General features: G+C 36.7%; 1 protein-coding gene across 2 annotated transcripts in view; it reads right to left on the bottom strand.

The window, feature by feature from the left end:
- Positions 1-21,112, bottom strand: part of drd2b (dopamine receptor D2b) — a 96,057-nt gene extending 74,945 nt beyond the window's left edge. For both annotated transcript variants that reach the window (XR_009271564.1, XM_058777658.1), the window contains exon 1: positions 20,807-21,112. The gene's annotated coding sequence lies outside the window, so the exon portion shown is untranslated. The remainder of the gene's footprint in view (positions 1-20,806) is intronic.
- Positions 21,113-21,508: the final 396 nt, after the last annotated feature.

The raw sequence follows: 21,508 nt of genomic DNA, 5'->3' as shown, positions 1-21,508 counted from the left end.
CAGCAACAAACTTAACCAAACTAAGCACACACTTAAAAACGAATAAAATCAGTAATAATGGCATGTAGTGATTAGTTTATTAGCATTCATATAGCGTTGTAATATACATGCATGTTCTGTAAAACTGCAGAGAAACTATATGTATTGTGAAAAGCGCTATACAAATAAATATGGAGAAGAATATTTGCATAGATATACAGACTGACCCAGCAATGCAAGTGAAATGTCAACTAATCAGCTCCCCGGACATCTTGGCGACAAACCATGATAAGTACGTAAGTGACACTGTTTGTCTAGATTCAGTTTAACCAAACATAAGACTGATGTCATCCATTGTACGAACAAATGATCCCAAACTTTCCGCTATGGAGTTAATTGTAAGCATCCAGACTGCGATACATTTACCGCCGTCTCTCGCATACACGCACAGGTAGCATCAGTCAGAGCCGTTTTGAGCTGTCCGGAAGACTGCTTTTAATGCTCCTTGTAGATTTGCGCCTCAGACATATTTAGGGTATTCCAATCACCGTTTATTTATTTATTTATTAAATAACTTAAATATTACATTTTCGCTAGACTTAAATAGTACGCGCTTGTTTTGACAGATCTGAGATTTAAAAATGGCGCTACCGGAAATTCTTCAGGGCCAGACATGCGCAGTAGAGTTCCAAAGCCTTTGTTATTGTTTACGTCCTTGAAATGGTCTATAAGTGATGCAGTAAAAAAACAATTAGCTGACTAGGCTGTCTAATAGGCGGAAATTAGCCTAATCAGCTCGCAAATTTACCTTCGTGGCTCACAAAACAGGCCTACTCAAACGTATCTAACCTAACTATTTTCACTCGTTATAGACTACGTTTACATGGACATCAGTAATCTAATTATTTACCTTATTCTGAATAAGACAATATTATGATTAAGGTGTTTACATGAGTTGCTTTTAGAATAATCCTTTCATGTTCCCGTTTGACATGTTATTGTACATAGATCGATTAATGGCATGCGTCATTACCATCTGACGTCTCTTCCAGAATTTCACATATAAACATATAGTTCGTCTTCGTGATGATGCCATATACAGTTTTGGGTGTTTCATTTTTAATTTTATGAAAGCTTCAAGTCCAGTTAATTATTTGTACGTGCATACAGACGACGGCGGTGTTGAAGCTCTTTTATTTGCCGTCAAACGGTTGACAGCTGCCGGATGTGTATCCTGTCGCAAAATGCTGTGAAAAGTCCCACACGACGGTAATAGTTTGATTAAAGTGTTTACATGTCTGTACTGCACTTCAATAATGCGACTAAAATAGGAATACTCCACATGTCTTAATTCGATTTGTGTTTACTTCGATTATGACTTTAGCCGGATTAAGGTCATCAAAAATCTCTGTTTACATGCTAGACTCTTAATCAGAGTATTGTCTTAATCGTATTAAAATCGGAGTATTGATGTCCATGTAAACGTAGTGATTGTCTAAAAAACAGTCAGAGTTAGGTTTGATTGGCGCCAGTAGACAGCCCTTTTTCTCCCATAAATAAAAACCGCAGAGTGAAGAAGAGATGGAGTTACGAGACTTCTCAGACAGTTGAAGTGTCCAATGGAGTTAAGAGATTTGCTCTCAAGCTATTTTCAACACTTTAGATTGGTTAATAATTTGTAAAAAATAACAGACCCACATGGGGACTGACCAATAGCATTGATTTGTGAAAAAAATATGAAATTGACAAAATTGTAGGTTTCCGCCCGACAGCGACGATATGCTTTCTTGGACAGGGGGACCTTGTGGGCGCTGCAGGATTTCAGTCCTTTACGGCGTAGTGTGTTACCAATTGTTTTCTTGGTGACTATGGTCACAGCTTACTTGAGATCATTGAAAAGATCCTCCCGCGTAGTACTGGGTTGATTCCTCACCGTTCTCATGATCATTGAAACTCCACGAGGTGAGATCTTGCATGGAGCCCCAGACCGAGGGAGATTGAGTTATTTTGTGTTTCTTCCATTTGCGAATAATCGCACCAGCTGTTGTCACCTTCTCATCAAGCTGTTTGGCGATGGTCTTGTAGCCCATTCCTTGTGTAGGTCTACAATCTTGTCCCTGACATCCTTGGACAGCTCTTTGGTCTTGGGCATAGTGGAGAGTTTGGAATCTGATTGATTGATTGCTTCAATGTACAGGTGTCTTTTATACAGGTAACAAACTGAGATTACTCCCTTTAAGAGAGTGCTCCTAATCTCAGCTCCTTACCTGTATAAAAGACACCTGGGAGCCTTGCTGACTGATAGAGGATTAAATACTTATTTCACTCATTAAAATGCAAATAAATGTATAACTTTTTTTAAATGCGTTTTTCTGGATTTTTTTGTTGTTATTCTGTCTCTCACAGTTCAAATAAACCTACCATTAAAATTATTGATGGATAATTTCTTTGTCAGTGGGCAAACGTACAAAATCAGCAGGGGATCAAATAATTTTTTCCCCACTGTAACTGGCATACACTTTATACTCAAAAAATGATTTTTAATGCTTGTTCAATTTACTCTTAAAATGAGTAGAAACAACTTATTTCCATTATGTTCAGTCCACTTCAAATTGTAAATCATTTTAATTTTGGGACTACATGAATCATTTTTGTTGACAACTAACTGAACAGTGTGAACAGTGACCAGCATACTTTGCATGGGGTCACATTAAGTGGGAAACGCTGAAAAGAAATTGCCATTTTTTTAAAGATTTGTTTATGGACTTTTTATGCCTTTATTTGGACAGGACAATGTGTAGTAGACAGGAAAGCATTGGGTGAAGAGAGAGGGGAGCAGGATCGGCAAAGGACCACGAGTGGGATTCGAACTCAGGTTGCCTTGAGCACAGTTGCGCTGTATATGTCGGCACACTAACCGCGAGGCTATTGGCGCCAACCATTTTAAGTGTTTTTAATTAAAGAAAATTATGTTACAGTTCTTATGCATGTAATGGTGGGTCATTTGGGAGATTTAGAGGAGGTTTGGAGTTTAGAAAAAGTTTTGAGGTTACCACTGTGCAGAAGAGTAGCGCTCATGCTTAGGGTACTAGCGGCTTCATTGACACTGAAACCCTGCAACAAGAGGCAGTCCAGAGGCAAGCGAAAGGGATGACCTTTTCACCCACTGCAAGAGAAGTTGGTCACTGGAAATCTGTGCATAATGGATAATGCAGAGACTCTCAATGAGGAGTCGGTTCAACACTTCAGCTGGAATTGCTTGACAGTTCAGCGATGAACAGGGCACAGATCTGTCTCAGCATGTTTAAGAGAAGTTGGACTGAAAGGGCACTCTGTAGAGGTCTGCAAGTCCGCCGGGTCCCGACGGAGCCCGACACGCTGAGTCCATTCGGGCCGGGCTCCGGCCATTTTTTTTTTTTACAGATCGGGCTCGGGTCGGGCTCGGGCTAATTTAGCTTCTCTCCTTTTATTGTGCCCATATACGCACGCGCAGAGCACACATGGCTACTGTATTAAATACTGATTATATTATAAATATTATACATCGCCTAAGCAATACGCAATGCATATATGCACACATTAGCATACAGGTGACCATGCAGAGCATCAGGGAGAAGTTGGAGAGTGGAGTTACAAAAAGTTCCCAATGCTTCAGGAAAAGCTGCATTTTTGATCAGCCATGCATTTGATGATGACCCTGACTCGCCATCTCCTCACTGGATGCGCCTTTAGAGGGAAATGCATCTTTAGGGATTTTATAATGAAAGAGTTTTGTTTTCGATTCGAATTATTTCGTTTTAAAGTAGTAATTCAAAGCTTTCTATAGATACTATATTTATCAAGTCAGTGAGGCAAGTAGGCTATATGCTGTGTTTCGGTTTTTCAGAAGTGCTCCGCTTTTTTTTTTTTTTTTTATAAAAGCACGTTTTGTTGATATTGTGAGTGCACACAAATAAAAGTAGACCCTTTACAGTTCCGAACAACGTAGCCTTTTACTCTTACCTTTATGAGCAAAAATGACAGCGTATTTTGAAATGTTTTCAATGCAAGTTTCTAAAGCGCACTTCAGCTTCCACTCTCTACTTCGCACAAACTACTGGATATGCATCAGTGCACATTTATCTAGGTCAAGCGTTTAAACTAACATTGTGGAGTTGTTTTATAATTATAGATTTAATTTTAGAGAAGTCGTGATGATTTGAGAAAGCTAAATTGATCAAACATAGGCTATGATCAACTCGCTGGCCGCTTGGTCGTTACTTTAAAAAACAAAAACTTACATTTAACGAATAAAAAAAATGCTCCAAACGATTCTCTAAATTAACTTAATAAAATAACGAAACGAAATACAATCACTTTGCCATTTCATACAAAACTGAACTACGGTATTTTAATAGCTGAAACAGTAGTAGATAAGCTGTTTTGGGAGAAGGGGGAAAAAAGACTGGCTCGGGTCGGACTCGGGCCGAGAATTCTGATGAGCTGTCGGACACGGGCCGGGCTAGGGCCTGAGCGCCTCGGGCCAGGGCCGGGCTAGGGCCTAAATTTTAGTCCTGTGCAGGGCTCTAGCACTCTGCAGTGATGAAGCCTCTCATCAGCAGAAAGAATCAAAAGTCTAGACTAACCTTTGCTGAGGAGCATGTTATGTGGACAGAGGAGAACTGGTCCAAAGTTCACTTCAATGAGGAAAGTAAGTTAATTCTGAGAATCTAGTGTTATCTTGCGGCCAACATGATCTCACAGAATTCCGTGTAATGTTCACGGACTTAATTAACCTCCGAATCTGTGGTGGCATCACGGAATCGCCGAAAATTCCGTGATGGGCTCACAGAAGTGATACCAATGTAAGTCAGTGACAGGCATCAGCCGTGCTCCACGCACGGATCCACTGGTTCAACACTTTCAATATGCCGACGCGATAATTTATCGTCATCATTATTGTTCAGAACTGGGTAGGTTTAGGGTAGGGGTGGGGTCAGGTACTCCAGTGAAAGCATAACTGCATCGGAGTCACTCTTTTTACGTGGTCCGATGCAGCGCTGGTGTTGAACCAGTGAATCCGTGCATGGACCACGGCTGATGCCTTCTGTGAGCCCAGCACGGAATTTTCGGCGATTCTGTGATGCCACCACAGATTCGGGGTTAATTAAGTCCGTGAACATTACACGGAATTCTGTGAGATCAGGTTGCTTGCGGCCGCAAATGTGCTTAAAGCCCAATTTATACTTCTGCGTCGGACCTACGCCGTAGCCTCTACACCGTAAGCTGTGTGTTGGTTTTCATTTATACTTCTGCGTCGTCGTCCGCGTCAACGTGCAGTACACATGCGGACCACTAGTCTGCAGTGTCCACGGGCATGTTGCTTGTGAACCCACAATACCACGGCAAAAACCGAAAAAGAAGCGGCTCGTCGGAGAAGCATAGCCGTGACGGTGGCAAATAAATGTCAAATCATTAAATCATTATTTAAAACTACAAAAAGGAGACAACAACGGAACAGGAGAAGATGGCATTCATACAATCTCCACAAGGACATATACCACGGCAGATCAGCATTGTTTGTCACGGACAGCTAGTGATGTATAATGCTATGTAGTATAATAAATGATAAGACTTGAATTCTTTGCTTTGTTTTATTCTAAGTAACATTAAACTATATTACAGTGCTCATAAACGCACACAAAATTCAAGTGCAAACGGAGGGAGGGGTTCTAGCAGACCAATCACAGCGCTTGTGGTCCGCGTAGAATTGACGCGCTGTTAGATATTTGGAGAGGTGCACATCAGGTACGGCGTAGGTTACGGCGCAGACCTGTGTGTCTCTGCGTAGGCTACGGCGTAGGTTCGACGCAGAAGTATAAATTGGGCTTAAGTCATAACTCAATTTAAGTCAATTTTTGACAGCTGTAAAAATTAAACATATGGAATATGCTGAATGTTGGCTTGTTTATTGTTCCCAAGAGCATTACTGTATGTGTTGTTGAGACTATGCTTCCAAGCGCAAGTCAAAAGCTGTAGTTCCAACCACACAATTTTATTTTATTTTTTTCTTCAAATATTCATTGGAACTTTGCTTTCAGGAAACACCAAACTGTTAAAGCATATTTATTAACAACAGAACTTGCGACCATAGTTGCTTAACAATGCTTTTATGAAAACTCAGTTTGGACGGATGTTGTCACTGTGTGCTGACTGCCTGCCTTAAAGTACTCACCAGAAGATACCAAAAGATAAAGTTGAAAAAGCTATATAGGTCACACTTTATTTGGTCCCACTTTATATTAGGTGGCCTTAACTACTGTGTACTTACATTTCAATTAATCATTTGGTACAATGCACTTATTGTGTACATACATGTTTTACATTGCACATATTTAAAAAATACCTATATGTAATTACATCTGTAATTAATTTCTGTAATTACATTTATATTTACACTGTTGACCCATCCCTTACACCTTAACCCACCCTTAAACCTACCCATACCACCAACCCTGTCCCTAACCTTACCCGTATCCCACCTCAATAACAGTAGTAGTGTTTTGCAATACAATATGACCACAATAAGTACACTGTACTTATTTTTTTGATGCAAGTACATAGTAGTTAAGGCCACCTAATATAAAGTGTGACCCTTTATTTTAATGTGTCCTTGTTACAGTGTAATTAAACAACTAAGTAATGAGTAACACTAATTTACGTGTATTTTCTATAGGTTTAGTTTTAGGGTTTGGTTTAGGTTTGGTTGCTTGTAATTACACAATTATTAAATACACGTAGCATGTGTAACAATGAAACATTAAAATAAACCTATTTAGATATCACTTGACTACTTAAGGCTAGTTGCTGAAAGTTGGATCCATTCTCCAGATTTTAGGCAGGTGCAGTTGACAGATATCACAGAAAATCGAACTGTGTGATGGGCACAGTCTGCGATTTTTTTAGCTTCAGGCTATGATTCCCCCCAGTCAGAGAATATTAATTTATTTTCATTTTACAGAAATCTATATATACAATATTGAGCAGCACAAAGTATATTTAAGTGCTCATGTCTTTCTGTGTGTTGGCTCAAAAACAACCCATCTGAGACCTCAAGACAGGCATCTTGCATCCAAACATGATAATGCACCTCCTCTAAGTTCTGTGCGCGTGTTCTGTGTCTGGGGTCACATCACAGAGGCTAGCTGTGGAATTGCTCACTGTCTCTCTCTGTCTTTCTGAGCAATGTGTTGGAATATGCTAGCGCCCTGGGCAACCGGACCGGACCGGAGAGGAGAGGAGAGGAGAGGAGAGGAGAGGAGAGGAGAGGAGAGGAGAGGAGGAGAGGAGAGGAGAGGAGAGGAGAGGAGAGGAGAGGAGAGGAGAAGAGCAGAGCTCTTCTTTCTTGCATCTTGTCGGGGGATTTCTTGTGTTATACAGGCCTTATGCTTGGCTGCTCAACTCCAAACTCCTCCTTTGAGGTGTTTTTTTCTGCACAACTAAGGCCAGTTTGAACATAAGTGGTATCAATGAGAGTTTGATGCCCTTCCTGGTGGATGATTCACTCTCAGGAGGCCTGATTAATTACTTTTATAAAGCCTGAATTCAAAAAGCCATAGCAGGCTGGTGTTACATGAACTTAAAGTAATGAAGCACCATCAAGCATCACATTTTATATATTTAACCAAGAGGCAATTTTCCCTTCAAAAGCTAGCTAGGTAATTTAGAACAAATATATTCAGGTAGTCAATTCACTGACAATGCCTGTTTCACAGGAGGTGCACTAAAATGTTCAGACCCAGATGAGAAATACTCAAGGGAAGCGTAAACAACTAATCTTCAATTGTAAATTGGCTTTAGATTGACATGCTGGAAATCACAACCATCCAATAATATAACTCCACTCATCCGATCTCTGCAGACTGTGTTTAATTTTCTCTCTAACAGACAGAAAAACTGTTACTCAGGACAAGGTGGGAAGCTGTCAGCAAAAGATGTATCAGTAAAGTGAAATTTTCTGTGAATCCTGTAAAATAATCTCAGACTATTGCACTTTTTCCAACATAATCTCATGAGAAATATGACCATATATATGTTTTTGCAAAACCTGAAAAATTTGGCTATTAAAAACTGCTGCAGGTTTCCAGGTGAGTTTTATTTTCTGCAGCATAGATTAGGCTGAAAAACCTGAACCTGTCTCCAAATAATGTTCTGTCGACTTTTAAATCAACCAACAGAAATGCATTTTTATCTAGGTCTGGAACCCTAACCCTAAACCTATCCCTACCTGGATTCAAATCTAATTTTAGATCTGAAATTCAACCTCAGAGGAGAGCACAGCATTTTCTGATGCATTTAAGCCACTTACAGAGCATTCAAGGTTCGTTCTGTGATCTGGGAGTCAAAGTCATGGCCTTGTTGTTGGTAGTGCTATGCTCCATTAGTACAGCTACAGGATGCCCTTAAAAAAGGTTCACAACAACATATGTATACAGGGATAGTTCACACTATCATCCGCTCACCCTCAGGCTGCTCTTTTTCATATGACTTTCATATGATTTCCAAGTCTTATGAATCCATATGATAGCTTTGAGTATTTACTCTGTCTTTTTTTATTATTATTATACAAAGTTGCTACTAACCAAAAATCCTGCCATAATCTTGATCATCTCAATCAGAATTTTCCTCAGTTTTCAGCACCACTATTTGTCATTTCATATGGAAACTGCACCAATTTGTACCTGCATCAAAGTACTTTATGTATTTCCCCCATAATAGTAAAAATGTATCTGTAGTATGTGTCACCTTGTCCGACACACAACCTTTTACCTCAAGAAGGTATCCTTATATACAACACGGTCTCACAGGGTACCCCTTTAGCGTAATTTTTTGACGTGCAGGGTCCTCCATTGCTTTAAATAAGAAACCCTTAGTGTCAATATGCAGACGCAAAAGGCTTATCGTCATGATTAAATTATATATTGGGCAATAATATTGCCATTATTGCATATATGTTGGGGTGTCACAAACGTTTTATTTACAGTATATTACACTATTTACACATTTATGAGCACATAACCCAACCCCTGCCCCTAAACCTACCATTTGTCAATAAAACACAAGATATAACAGGCAGATACAACTACCGTCATAATCTGTTAAAATTTACATCCGCCGTCAAGCTCTTCAATTCAAAAAATGCTGCCAGAAGAAGCCTTATGTTAGCAACTGGCTCTTGTGTGTCTCGTGACCGATTGCATCATGCTACGGAAGTATCTTTTTGAATGAGATGTGAGCGCGTTAACGGAGCGGGATCATTTTCAGTGATTAGGGTAAATGTACCTATTAAGCTCACGTACCCATTAAGCACACTTCCATTTTTGAAATCAGATTATAAAAAGAAAAAATTATTTATTATCCTACTTGATGTCTTAACCAATTGATATGTTTGTTACTACAGGTGCATCTCATTAAATTAGAATGTCATGGAAAAGTTCATTTATTTCAGTAATTCAACTCAAACTGTGAAACTCGTGTATTAAATACATTCAATGCACACAGACTGAAGTAGTTTAAGTCTTTGGTTCTTTTAATTGATTTTCTATGGGGTTCAGGTCTGGTGACTTTGCCGGCCAATCAAGCACAGTAATACCATGGTCATTGAACCAGCTTTTGGTACCTTTGGCAGTGTGGGCAGGTGCCAAGTCCTGCTGGAAAATGAAATCAGCATCTCCATAAAGCTTGTCAGCAGAAGGAAGCATGAAGTGCTCTAAAATTTCCTGGTAGATGGCTGTGTTGACTTCAGAAAACAGTGGACCAACACCAGCAGATGACATGGCAACCCAAATCATCACTGACTGTGGAAACTTTACACTGGACTTCAAGCAGCATGTATTATGTGCCTCTCCACTCTTCCTCCAGACTCTGGGACCTTGATTTCCAAATGAAATGCAAAATTTACTTTCATCTGAAAAGAGGACTTTGGACCACTGAGCAACAGTCCAGTTCTTTTTCTCCACAGCCAAGGTAAGATGCTTCTGACGTTGTCTCTGGTTCAGAAGTGGCTTGGTAGCCCTTTTCCTGAAGACGTCTGAGTGTGGTGACTCTTAATGCACTGACTCCAGCTTCAGTCCACTCCTTCTGAAGCTCTCCCAAGTGTTTGAATCAGCTTTGCTTGACTGTATTCTCAAGCTTGCGGTCATCCCTTTGCTTGTGCACCTTTTCCTACCCAAATTCTTCCTTCCAGTCAACTTTGCATTTAATATGCTTTGATACAGCACTCTGTAAACAGCCACACCTTTCAGTAATGACCTTCTGTGACTTACCCTCTTTGTGGAGGGTGTCAATGATCGTCTTCTGGATCATTGCCAAGTCAGCAGTTTTCCCCATTATTGTGGTTTCAAAGAACAAGAGATATCCAGAATGTATACTGTATGGATGGTCATTTATTGAAACTCAAATGTAAATATTCTAATATTTTGAGATACTGATTTTTGACTTTCATGAGCTGTAAGCTCTAATCCTCAAAATTAAAACCAAAAAAACTTTTGAAATGTTTTACTTTGCATATAATGAATCTAAAATATATGAAAGTTTCACTTTTTGAAATAAGTTACAAGAAAAAATTAACTTTTGCACAACATTCTAAATTATTGAGATGCACCTCTATATACCTCCTATAGATTCAAGTCAATCAGATTATTGCACACTGAGATATGAGTCTCCATGTGTTCACACTGTCTGGCAGCCATTTTTTTGCTGCTCCAATTAAGCTCAGTGTGCTCTCTTTAAGCTCTTCCACATTGAACGTCTGTGTAATTACTTCATAAACAGACTTTAAACATTAACTGATGGTTGTCACTTTAAGTTAAATTAATCGATTTCCTATGGATTCTGTCGACTGAAATCTGCAGACTAGCTCTGATCTTTGGGAACTAGCATCAACTTCTCCAGACTGTAAATCTGTGGAAAATCGGGGCAAAAAACGTGTAGTGTATTCCAGCCATAAGAGAATATAGATAAGTTGACATCCACTTAAAAAGAGGTTTCATAATGAGGCTAGTTTCTGTGTTCAGCCCCATGAATTAAACGTTTTATTGGTTTGTTTTATTTTATTTTTGAATATGTGTTACTTAGCTGAATGTGGACTAGTCTAGATGTTGCAATGTGCTTAAATGACACTTCATTATGAATAACTGATCAAACTGAATGCCTTGTTGCTTGATTTTAGTATTTTTTTATTTTTTTGTGATTGATTTTGTACCTTCAAAAATATATATTTTTACAATTATTCTTTAAAAATTTTCCTTAAAACAAATAAGAATTTTTAATAAAACATGATGTGAGCTTAATGGCAACAGGGGTGTGCTTAAAGGGTACAAAAATGTACCCATTAAGCACAGCCAGACTTTTTGAATTTAATGATGTATATCTTAATTGAAATGCTTTTGTCATTTAAAATAAAATGAAATATTTTTGTGTGAGAGATTAATATTTTATTTTAACATAACCTTTTGTACTGAAACCAATATCTTGTTCACTAAAAATGTCTCAATGTAGATTTTGGTGAGCTTAATAGGTACGTTTACCCTAAAACCTTATGTTTTACTCGCATAAAGATATCGTATGGCTTCAGAAGACTTGGAATGCAACACGACATATTTGTATGGCTTTTATACTGTTTTTTTATGGTTGTTTTTTGCAATAAATACCTGTGACTATACTTTTATTTGCCTGTTACGTGTTTTATATTGTTCAGAAGTGGGTAGGTTTAGGGTAAGGGTGGGGTTACATGCTCCAATGAAAGTATAAATTTATATAAAATTATTTATATTTAATACAAATGCATGAAAACCATTAAATTAAGACAAACAAATGAAAACAATGGAAGACCCTGTGCGTCAAAAAACTACGCCAAGGGGCCCTGACCAAGCGTCAATACATGACGAGTTGGGAGTGAGACCGTGTTGTTATATAGAAGGTCACTAAACAGATTAACCTTGACTCCGGACATTTCATTGTGCCTTAAGTTATATCAGTGTTGACATTTTCAGGTTCTGTATTAGTGATATCTAGTAATCTGCACTATCCCAGATTCAGTAGTCATAGTCTCAACATATATGTTAACAAAGCTCTACATTATTCACTCCTTTGTTTTGTACAATCTAAATACCAATACCTATAAAATTCCACAGTTATTGACACAAATTTGGTAAAAAAAAATTCTAAAACTATTTTAATTAGATTTTGATTTAAATATTTAAAAATAAAAATATTAAATAATTAAAATGTTAATTATTAATTATCATGTAGCCTTCAAATATTGTTAAATCATGTAAACATTCCATTAAAAAGATCAAATAAAAGTAATAAAACAACAAAGTCCAAGCTCACTTACTGAGTGAAAAATCTGCCTACAGTCAACAACTGGTGTATAGAACAGGTGTAAGTCCTCGCCCTACATTTCTTCCTATTCTTTGGTAATCCGTTACTCTCGGGTATATGTCACAACACGCAATAAAATATATTTTGCTGCTTCGGTTTCATTGTGACTTTAAAGCTCATAAGTAAGGTTTTCCTTATTGTTATTAATATTAACCACAACAACAAATTACCAATATCATGTATGTATTTGTAATGCAACAATCCCAGGTAAATATAATGTATTATTTTTGTGTGCTTCCTTTTCTTTTACCCTGATATTGCCACAGGTTTACTGTTCTTGCATGTTTTAAGACTCATATTTTGAAGTTTATTTGGTTCCGTTGTATCTGTTTTTAATTGTTTTCAATTAATAACCAGATGATAGTTATTAAAGCAGCAGACATTTAGATTAGTATAATAGGATAATAATGGAATAATGGGACAATAATAATTACAAGCTTGACAGCCCCGTTCAACATCTTTATATGGGAAAGAGCAGCGTAAACATTCTGCTAGACTTCACACGTTTTTTCTTTTTTGGATAAAAGAAAGCTATTTGCACCCTAACAAAATGACTTCAATGATCTGCAGTACATTTCAGTTTTCTATAAAGCTAGATATGAATGGGGGCTATCAGTACTACAAAATCAATAAGCAATTTTCTTAATCTTTGAGTATAAAAACATCCTTATAAATTGTGTATGGTAAGTGTAGAGTTTCTGAAAAGACCACTGACAACACTATTTCCCCTGTATGTCCTATGGTGGATTAAGTTACCAGTCCATTCAATATTTAAGGCTTTTGACTGACAGTGTTTCCCATTGAAATGACAAGGCTTTGCAAAATTCACCGTATCGAGATACGCGGATAAATCTGCAGGTGCTAAACCTTGATGAGGGATCAGGAGTGATAGGTTTTCCTGCGTTTAGCTGATACACTTTGTACCTCAAACACACAAGCACACAGAGATATATAAAAAAAGTCTGTACACAGATACATGATTTCACTCCAAAAGTCTGTGTACAAAAAATAAACATACTTATGGATACAGACTTCAAAAACAACCTAAAAAATGAGAAAAAGTGGGAGGTCTTACATTTCAAGAAAAAGATCAAATATATCGCACCCTTACTAGCAATATATGATGAGACACACTACAACAGAAATGGATATTGAAAATGGCTCCTTTCAGACTATTGATATTGAAATTAAATTTGAAAAACCACCTGAACCTCTGACATCAGATCATACCTATTGGCATCTGTACAAGAAGTATGGCTGCATTCAAGCTGCTGGATTAATTCATCCTATAGACATATTCCGAATGTCTCTTTCACTGCTACTGTTGAACAAGGAGCTGCACCTAAATCTACAACGAAGCACCGTGACCTGTGTGAAAAGGTGGAAATCTCTTAACATTTAACCACAACCAGTCAGTTTGATTCAATATAAGAGATGTCACCTCTGCTGCTGACCCTGCACGTTACACTGAGACATAATGACTCTCCAGTTCTCTGCATTCATGGGATCTTGAGGTGAATTGTTTTCTGAAATGGTTGAGAAATTGCCAGATACACCCCAGCAACCTCGACACAGAAGGTTAATGTAAATGGCTTTTTCATTTAACAAGCTGTTGGAAGTATGAGATTATAATAATTGGCATTGTGCCATGATATTTGCATGCATTTAAAAAAAATAAAAAATCAGCAAGGCACCATCAATTGTTAGATACTGTACACCTATACAAGGGTTTTAATAATACTTAAAAAAAAAAAAAAAAAACATAGTTTGTCCAAATAAACTATGCTGTAAAAAGTACTAAAAAAATATTATTGTTACATTAAAAGCTATTTATACCTGATTTAACACATTAAAAATGAGATAAAATTGATGTATATAGGTTGGCTCAGAGATTTTAAGTAATATCCATGTTTGTTTACAGGAGCAAAGGAAGCAAAGTTTCCTTACTTTACCAAAGGAAAACCAGTCTCCTTTTGGCTTGTATCGAAATTCCACATTCATCTAATCACTGGAGCGTGAGCGACGCTTACGTCCTATGTCATCTGCTGGAACGGCTTCCGCATACAACAGTCAGCAGAAGTGAGAATATGGATCCATATTTTAAATATGGATATTTTTCTTTAAAAATGCATTGATTCGCTACAGGAGGCCTTTATTCACCCCCTGGAGCCATGTTTTATTATGGATGCGTGCGCTTTATTTGACTACTTATGGACTGTTGAACAAAAACACCCACCTACTCCCATTCTAAAGCTTGGAAGAGCAAGGAAAATTTTTACTATAATTCCGATTGGATTCGTCTGAAAGAAGAAAGTCAAATACACCTAGAATTATTTGAGGGTGAGTAAAACATGGGCTAATTTTTATTTTTGGGTGAACTACCCCTTTAATCTCTGTTAACAACCCTGCTAAGTCACATGCCAAACTGTATTTGTATAACTGTACAACTGACCTTCTAAACTTCATGTTATCAGTTTATCTTAAAAAAGCATGTTAGCTAGCTAAACATGCACTATAATTGCTGAAAAATACAAATCAATAAGCAATTTTCTTCTGAGTTTAAAAACTTCAATATAAATACTGTATGGACAGCAGAGTGCTTCTGAGAAAGAAAGAAAAAAAAGCACTGACCACACCATTTCCCCTGTGTGTCCTAGCTAGATTAAGTTACTAGCACAGAAAATATAGTGCTTTGCCGGATTCAATCCAGCAACCTTGATATGGAGGTTAAAATAAATGTATTTTCATTGAACAGGCTGTTGGAAGCATGAGATTATGATAGTGGTCATTGTGCAATATTATCATGCATTTTCTGAAATACATTAGCAGGGCACCATCAATTTAAAACAGATTTTATCTAACATACTGACATGAAAAAAATCTTTACTGATAATAATGTAATTTTAAGGTACAGGTAGATTGTAGAGTGGGGTAAGATACATAAGATGAGCCACAGGGAAATTTTGAATTTTTTAGCCCATTTATATTTCAGGATATCCCCTATAAATGGAAATTATAAATAAACATCACAAACATAGGTTCATTTAAATGTTCCCCAAAAATGCTGCACATTCTTTACAGAAATGTACTATGGTAACCATAATTTCTGTTAAAAACTACTACATTTATTACAGATAAAAACAAAATGTAAAAATATGATTAGAACGTACATTTTTAGTAAAACACACACACACACACACACACACACACACACAAAACAACAATAATAGGGATGCATTTTTAATTACATTGCAATTGCTATGTTCTATTTGTGAATCCTGTATTACTATTATAATAACAGTAAATTATGCAGAATTGCATGCAAGTAACCCTAAGACAATACCTAATCCTAACCTTAACCATATAGTAAGTGCTTGTAGTTAATTAATATTACTCATTACTTAAATATATAATTACACTGTAACAAGGAGACCGTAAAATAAAGTGTAACCAGATTTTTAAATATCAAATATTGGGGGGATAATGTGTCTAGTAATTATAGTGTTTACAGCCCTGCATAACTCAATTAGGCTTAATTTAATATCAAACTATTTTTATAGTGTGTCAAGAGATTTGACAAATATAAAAATAAAAAAAAATCAAGAAAAAAATCCAGAAAAAAATCCTATAAATTACTTTAATCTTAAAGAAATCATATTTAAAGAAACATTTGCAGTTTATAGTTTTAGAAAAACTCAATGCAGAGCTTCTGTAAAAAGCAATAAAATGCAATAAAAAAGTAATTATCTTTGGACATAATTGAAAATTAACTTTCAAGGTTTTGTGATTTAATTTTTATGCTTTGGTTTACAATTACAACTTTGACATTTCATGATGAAAAAATCGATTTATCCCAAAGGCCACAGTGTCTGCACCACCCTCAGGTAATCAAAGGTTTAATGGAACGAAGGAGGCACTTCTCCACCTAATCTGAATTAAATAAACACGCAGAGCAACACTGTGTTTGTTAGATAACATCGATGTGTGTCAAACCTACATTATTCCAGTGTTCCAGTTCTGTCTGTTCCAGCACTCACTCATTCTGAAGCAACCATTAGGGAAACTGTAGATACGTCTGCTTCTTGGAGAGCAGCAGTGGAGAAGCACTATAACAAGCCTCAGATGAGCTCATTAGGACTGTGTGCTCATGCTGTATCCTAACAACCATGTCTCGAGCAGCCCCTGCATGTTTCCCATATAGGAGGGTGTCTTCTAGCCTCAAGGGTCAAGCAAGACCTCTCCTGCTGCAGGAGTATATGGGAAACAGCATGAAACGAATTATGATGTGGGGCTGGAACACCCCTGACGACTTCTTGGCCAGTGTTTTGGGGAGATTTATTTTTTTTTCCACGGGTAAAGCAACATGATCTATTTATAAAAACAATTTTTGTACAGCATGTTAAATTACTAAGGCCAAAGGCAGCGTTTGTTCATCCAGGGCAGGCAGTGTGTAAAGTTCATCCATATTAAAAGCATGAGGACATGATGATGAATGCATCCTAAGCTAATTAGCTACATGCCATTAACATGTAACAGATGTGACACATTAATCAAGTATTTAGTGGACACATACTGTATGTATGAAGCATTTTTCTTCTGTGTCAAGTTTGTTAGTTGAAGGTCATATTCAAATCTGATCAGTGCTTTCCCTAACAACTGGACAAAAGACCAAACAACTTGATTATTTGCACCCACTTCCAGATTACACAGTATAAAGTGGAATAAATGCAGTTTTCACTCAACATGAAGGTGAGTAGTAATGATAGCAGTTATTTTTTTGACCCTTAAAGGCAAAGTTCACCCAAAAATGAAAAATCTGTCATCATTTACTCTCATGTCGTTCCAAAAACTTTCGTTTTGTCAAAACCAATCAGGTTTGTTTTTGCATGTTACGCATGTTTGTGACCCTGGACCACAAAACCAGTCTTAAGTCGCTGGGGTATATTTGTAGCAATAGCCAAAAATACATTGTATGGGCCAAAATTATAGATTTTTCTTTTATGCCAAAAATCATTAGGATGTTAAGTAAAGATCATGTTCCATGAAGATATTTAGTAAATTTCCTACCATAACTATATCAAAACTTAATTTTTGATCAGTAATATGCATTGCTAAGAACTTAATTTAGACAACTTTAAAGGAGATTTTCTCAGTATTTTGATTTTTTTGCACCCTCTGATTCCAGATTTTCAAATAGTTGTATCTCGGCCAAATATTGTCCAATCCTAACAAACCATACATCAATGGAAAGTGTATTTATGCAGCTTTCAGATGATGTGTTTCGAAAAAATTGACACTTATGACTGGTTTTGTGGTTCAGGGTCACATATTTGATGTGCTCTATGTATGTGTGTTGATCAGTGTTTGTGTGAACAATATCCTAAATTAAATCTTTTAAATGATATAAAGTGATCTTGTTTCTTCAGTACAATTAAATAAAACTGCTCAATGGATTACTTTTACGATGCCTTTGTGTACTTTTGGAAGTTTTAAAATGTTTATTGCTTGCAGTAGAGGGGATGAGAGAATATTATCTTAAAATATCTTAATTTGTATTAGCAAGATAAATGAAGTCTTGTGGATTTGGAATGACATGAGTGTGAATAAATGATGATAGAATTTTCATTTTTGAGTGAACAAACTCAATAAGGAATAAGGAATAGTTACCCAAAATACCCATGTCAAATGTCACTGATGTAAACGACATATTCGATTTTTCTTAATGTATTTGTTATTATTAAGTGATTAAATAATTATTAATTAAATCATTAAAAATTAAAACTATAATAATTATAGTTTTAATTTAAATAATAATTATACTTTATTTTGTATTCAAAATTTCCTCTAATTTAACTTGAGAGCTGTTTGTCCTAGACCTGAACTCTGGAGAAGTTTCTTCCAGAAATGTGCATCTTAGTTTTGAGTTTAACATGGTTGTAAAATGTCTGAACGACTCTCCAGCTGGGCCTGCACTTGCTGAAGCATGCACATTTTAGAGACAGCATTTATTTAAGTTTGCCCATGGTTATGATCCATAACATTAGTCATGGTCTAAAGCCCCTTATGTCTCTGCCCTGTCCTCTAAATTAAACTAAATCACATAGTGGACAGAAAGGTAAACAGAAAGCTAGAAATGTCATGAAAGATTTTGTCTGAGTCAAAAATGGCTATTAAAATGGTTTTTTTTCTATGAGTTAGATGTCATACTCAGAGGTATAAAGGTATATAGTCTTACATAACACTTTGACCCTTGTTCATTTTAGTCCTTAAACTGCAATCTACTGTGAACTGTACAGTTATAACCAAATCACAATGGTGACATTTCCAGGACACCAATTTTCTGAAATGCCTTGTGTTCAGCATTACTAATGTCTACTCCACCATCTGCTACCAAATATATTTAGACCATAATGTGCTGTATTAAAATCTGCTTTTTTCACAATGGGCTGTCTGAATTCAGTACTTCCAAAGAAAGAACATAAAATGAGAGACATTTATTTGCTTGCCTCTCATAAAATTTGAGAAATCCATGGGTGTATTTTCAGTCTGTGCACTAAAACCCAATACTAAATGTTGCTGTCAGAGCCCAGCATCTGGCATGGAGATACACAACATAGCCAACAGCCTCTGCTATCTGTTGCCATCTCTTTAATTCTAGCTGAATCCGTGCCAGGAACATTTTTGATCAATATAACTAATTGTCAGATTAATGCGGTTCATTACCTGTGTTTTTTTGTTCTACAATGGTTTAAAATGATCTTGTTTAAAGCTGTTGTGAAACACTGCCCCCTGTTCTACAAGCCCCTAAAAACAGGCTCTGTTAAATAACAAAAGGGCAGTCTGTGGTGTCTGCCTCTTCCTCCATGGAAATGTCAAGAAAATGCTCTCAGGGCCACACCTCTCCACGCAAGAAGCCCCAGGGGAGATAGACTCCCATAGACATTTTAAGTCACTTTCATTGTTCCACATACAAAAGTATTTCTCATGTGCTTTATGCTTATTTTGAATTCTTCAATGCAACCAAGAGGTCAATTTTTGTAGCAGAGGCAGACCATTACATTCATCATATTTTCTTCCTCTTGTCAAACAGAGTCAGTTTCACACATTCCTCTCTTGCAGAGATGAATATTACAGAAAATCAGTGGGTACAACAGAATACTATCACGATCTGTACACAGACCAGCACTCCGTGAACACCATCTCTCCTACTGACTGGATGTAAATGATTTAGCACAGATTATTCTGGGCAGCCAATGGACTCTCTTTGCCAACTGTCTAAGATTAGGCGACTTGGTAGATTAGTAAAAGAAGGATATCAAGACACATAGACACATTGATTGTCTTTCCATGTACTCTATAAAGGGTCCAAAATGAGAAAAAGCATAAACTAAAATAGTGGCATAATGTGTTTGTGGCTTATATAGAGAGATAATTAACAAGTGATTATGTAATTCAATAAATCAATAAACCGCAGTTTACAGAATTTCCGCCCCTCCCCGTAAAACCTCTTGGAATATTGCCTGGGTTCACATAAACTGCTCTTCACCTCTTATTAAACTATGTTTAATCTATGCTCTATTCACACATCCATTTACTCAATACCTCAGTCATTCTACTATGTGCTTAATACACGGTTAAATAAAACAAAATATTGTTAAAACATTAATGTGAAACATTATATTAAAAAGACAATAAATGGAATATAATGTTAAATACAATAAAGAACTGTTTTTGAAGTATAAAGTATGAATTATATAATTTACTGTGAAAATCTATAATACATTCAAAAAGGTAATACATTGTTTGTTTGTTTTTAACCAAAAATATGAGTAGTCTTATAATCTAATAGTGAAATGCGAAATGATTCTGATTTTGATCTGATCTGATATTAATATTTATGTTTATTGTTTTCTTGTATGATGGGGTGTTTAAGTTACATTTTTATGAGGTTTTGTTGGTCTTCAATACATTATTTTAATGCTGTTATTGTATAATACCACTGTGTTTAGCAATATATTTTAAAATACAAACAGATTTTTGTAGTTCAGGTAGGTTGGAATATAAACACTGTACGTTATATATGGTTGTGAACTTTAAAATATACAGGCACAAAAATGGCAAACAATAATTTCTGAATTTCTGGCAACCACAGCTGTCTTTCTCCGACATTAGTACATTCGCACAGTCTAGCGTACTTCAGTTGCTTAATCAGAAAACGCATTTTTATATATTACAATCCAAAGTTACGCTATACTAACTTATTTTTGTAAATGCAGAAGCAATGGAAAGCACCAGTCTAAAAAGGTAATCCATCTCTTTGACCATTTTAATTAAGCAGTGTTTGTCTTAGAGGAAAAACATGCAGTTTAATCAAGCAGTGTTCTTTTAAAAAAATGCACCTTACCTTCAAGCCATAGGATATTAGGAATGTGCTCTGTTCTTCTGTCCGTTTATATCCACAACTTCTTGATGTTTAGCATCTTTTCTCCGCACAGTCTGAAACTGTCCATACTCGTTTGTGCCAGAGCGTTCAGTGCTCTCGAACTATTAACGATGCTAATGAATTTCACTTGACTGAATCAAACGTGAGTGTCTTTCTAATACTGGCCAAAGTGTATTAGATTTCTAGTCTTATATTTAACTTTAAAAGCCAGTTTTCAATAGTTATATGAAGCGCGTGCTGTCAGCAGAAGAGCGCGAATGCCGGGCGCAGCGCCGCTCTCTGATCCAGCAGTAACTGTGAGCGCGTGGCAGGTAGGAGGCGGAGTTGACTGATCTCAACACGAGCGCGTGTTGAAATGCCTAGAGGATCCAATGACAGACGAACACAAGGTACAATACAAACCCGGCTCCGGAGGGGGAAAAAACCCTCAAACTTCAAAATTTTTCGGACACCTAAAACACACTTAAAATGCATGAATGTTATTAGGTAAAATCAAACCAAGTGACAGCTATTGTAATAGTAGCCTACACTCTCAGGAATAAAGGTACAAAGCTGTCTCTGAGGCAAAAATGTACCATTTAGGTTATATGCAAATAATATATTAGTACACACTTTTCTACACTCTCAGAAATAAAGGTACAAAAGCTGTCTCAGAGGCTAAAA

The sequence above is a fragment of the Onychostoma macrolepis genome, chromosome 05, assembly GCF_012432095.1.
Source record: "Onychostoma macrolepis isolate SWU-2019 chromosome 05, ASM1243209v1, whole genome shotgun sequence".
Taxonomy (NCBI): domain Eukaryota; kingdom Metazoa; phylum Chordata; class Actinopteri; order Cypriniformes; family Cyprinidae; genus Onychostoma; species Onychostoma macrolepis.
This window is presented reverse-complemented; position numbering and strand designations above follow the sequence as displayed.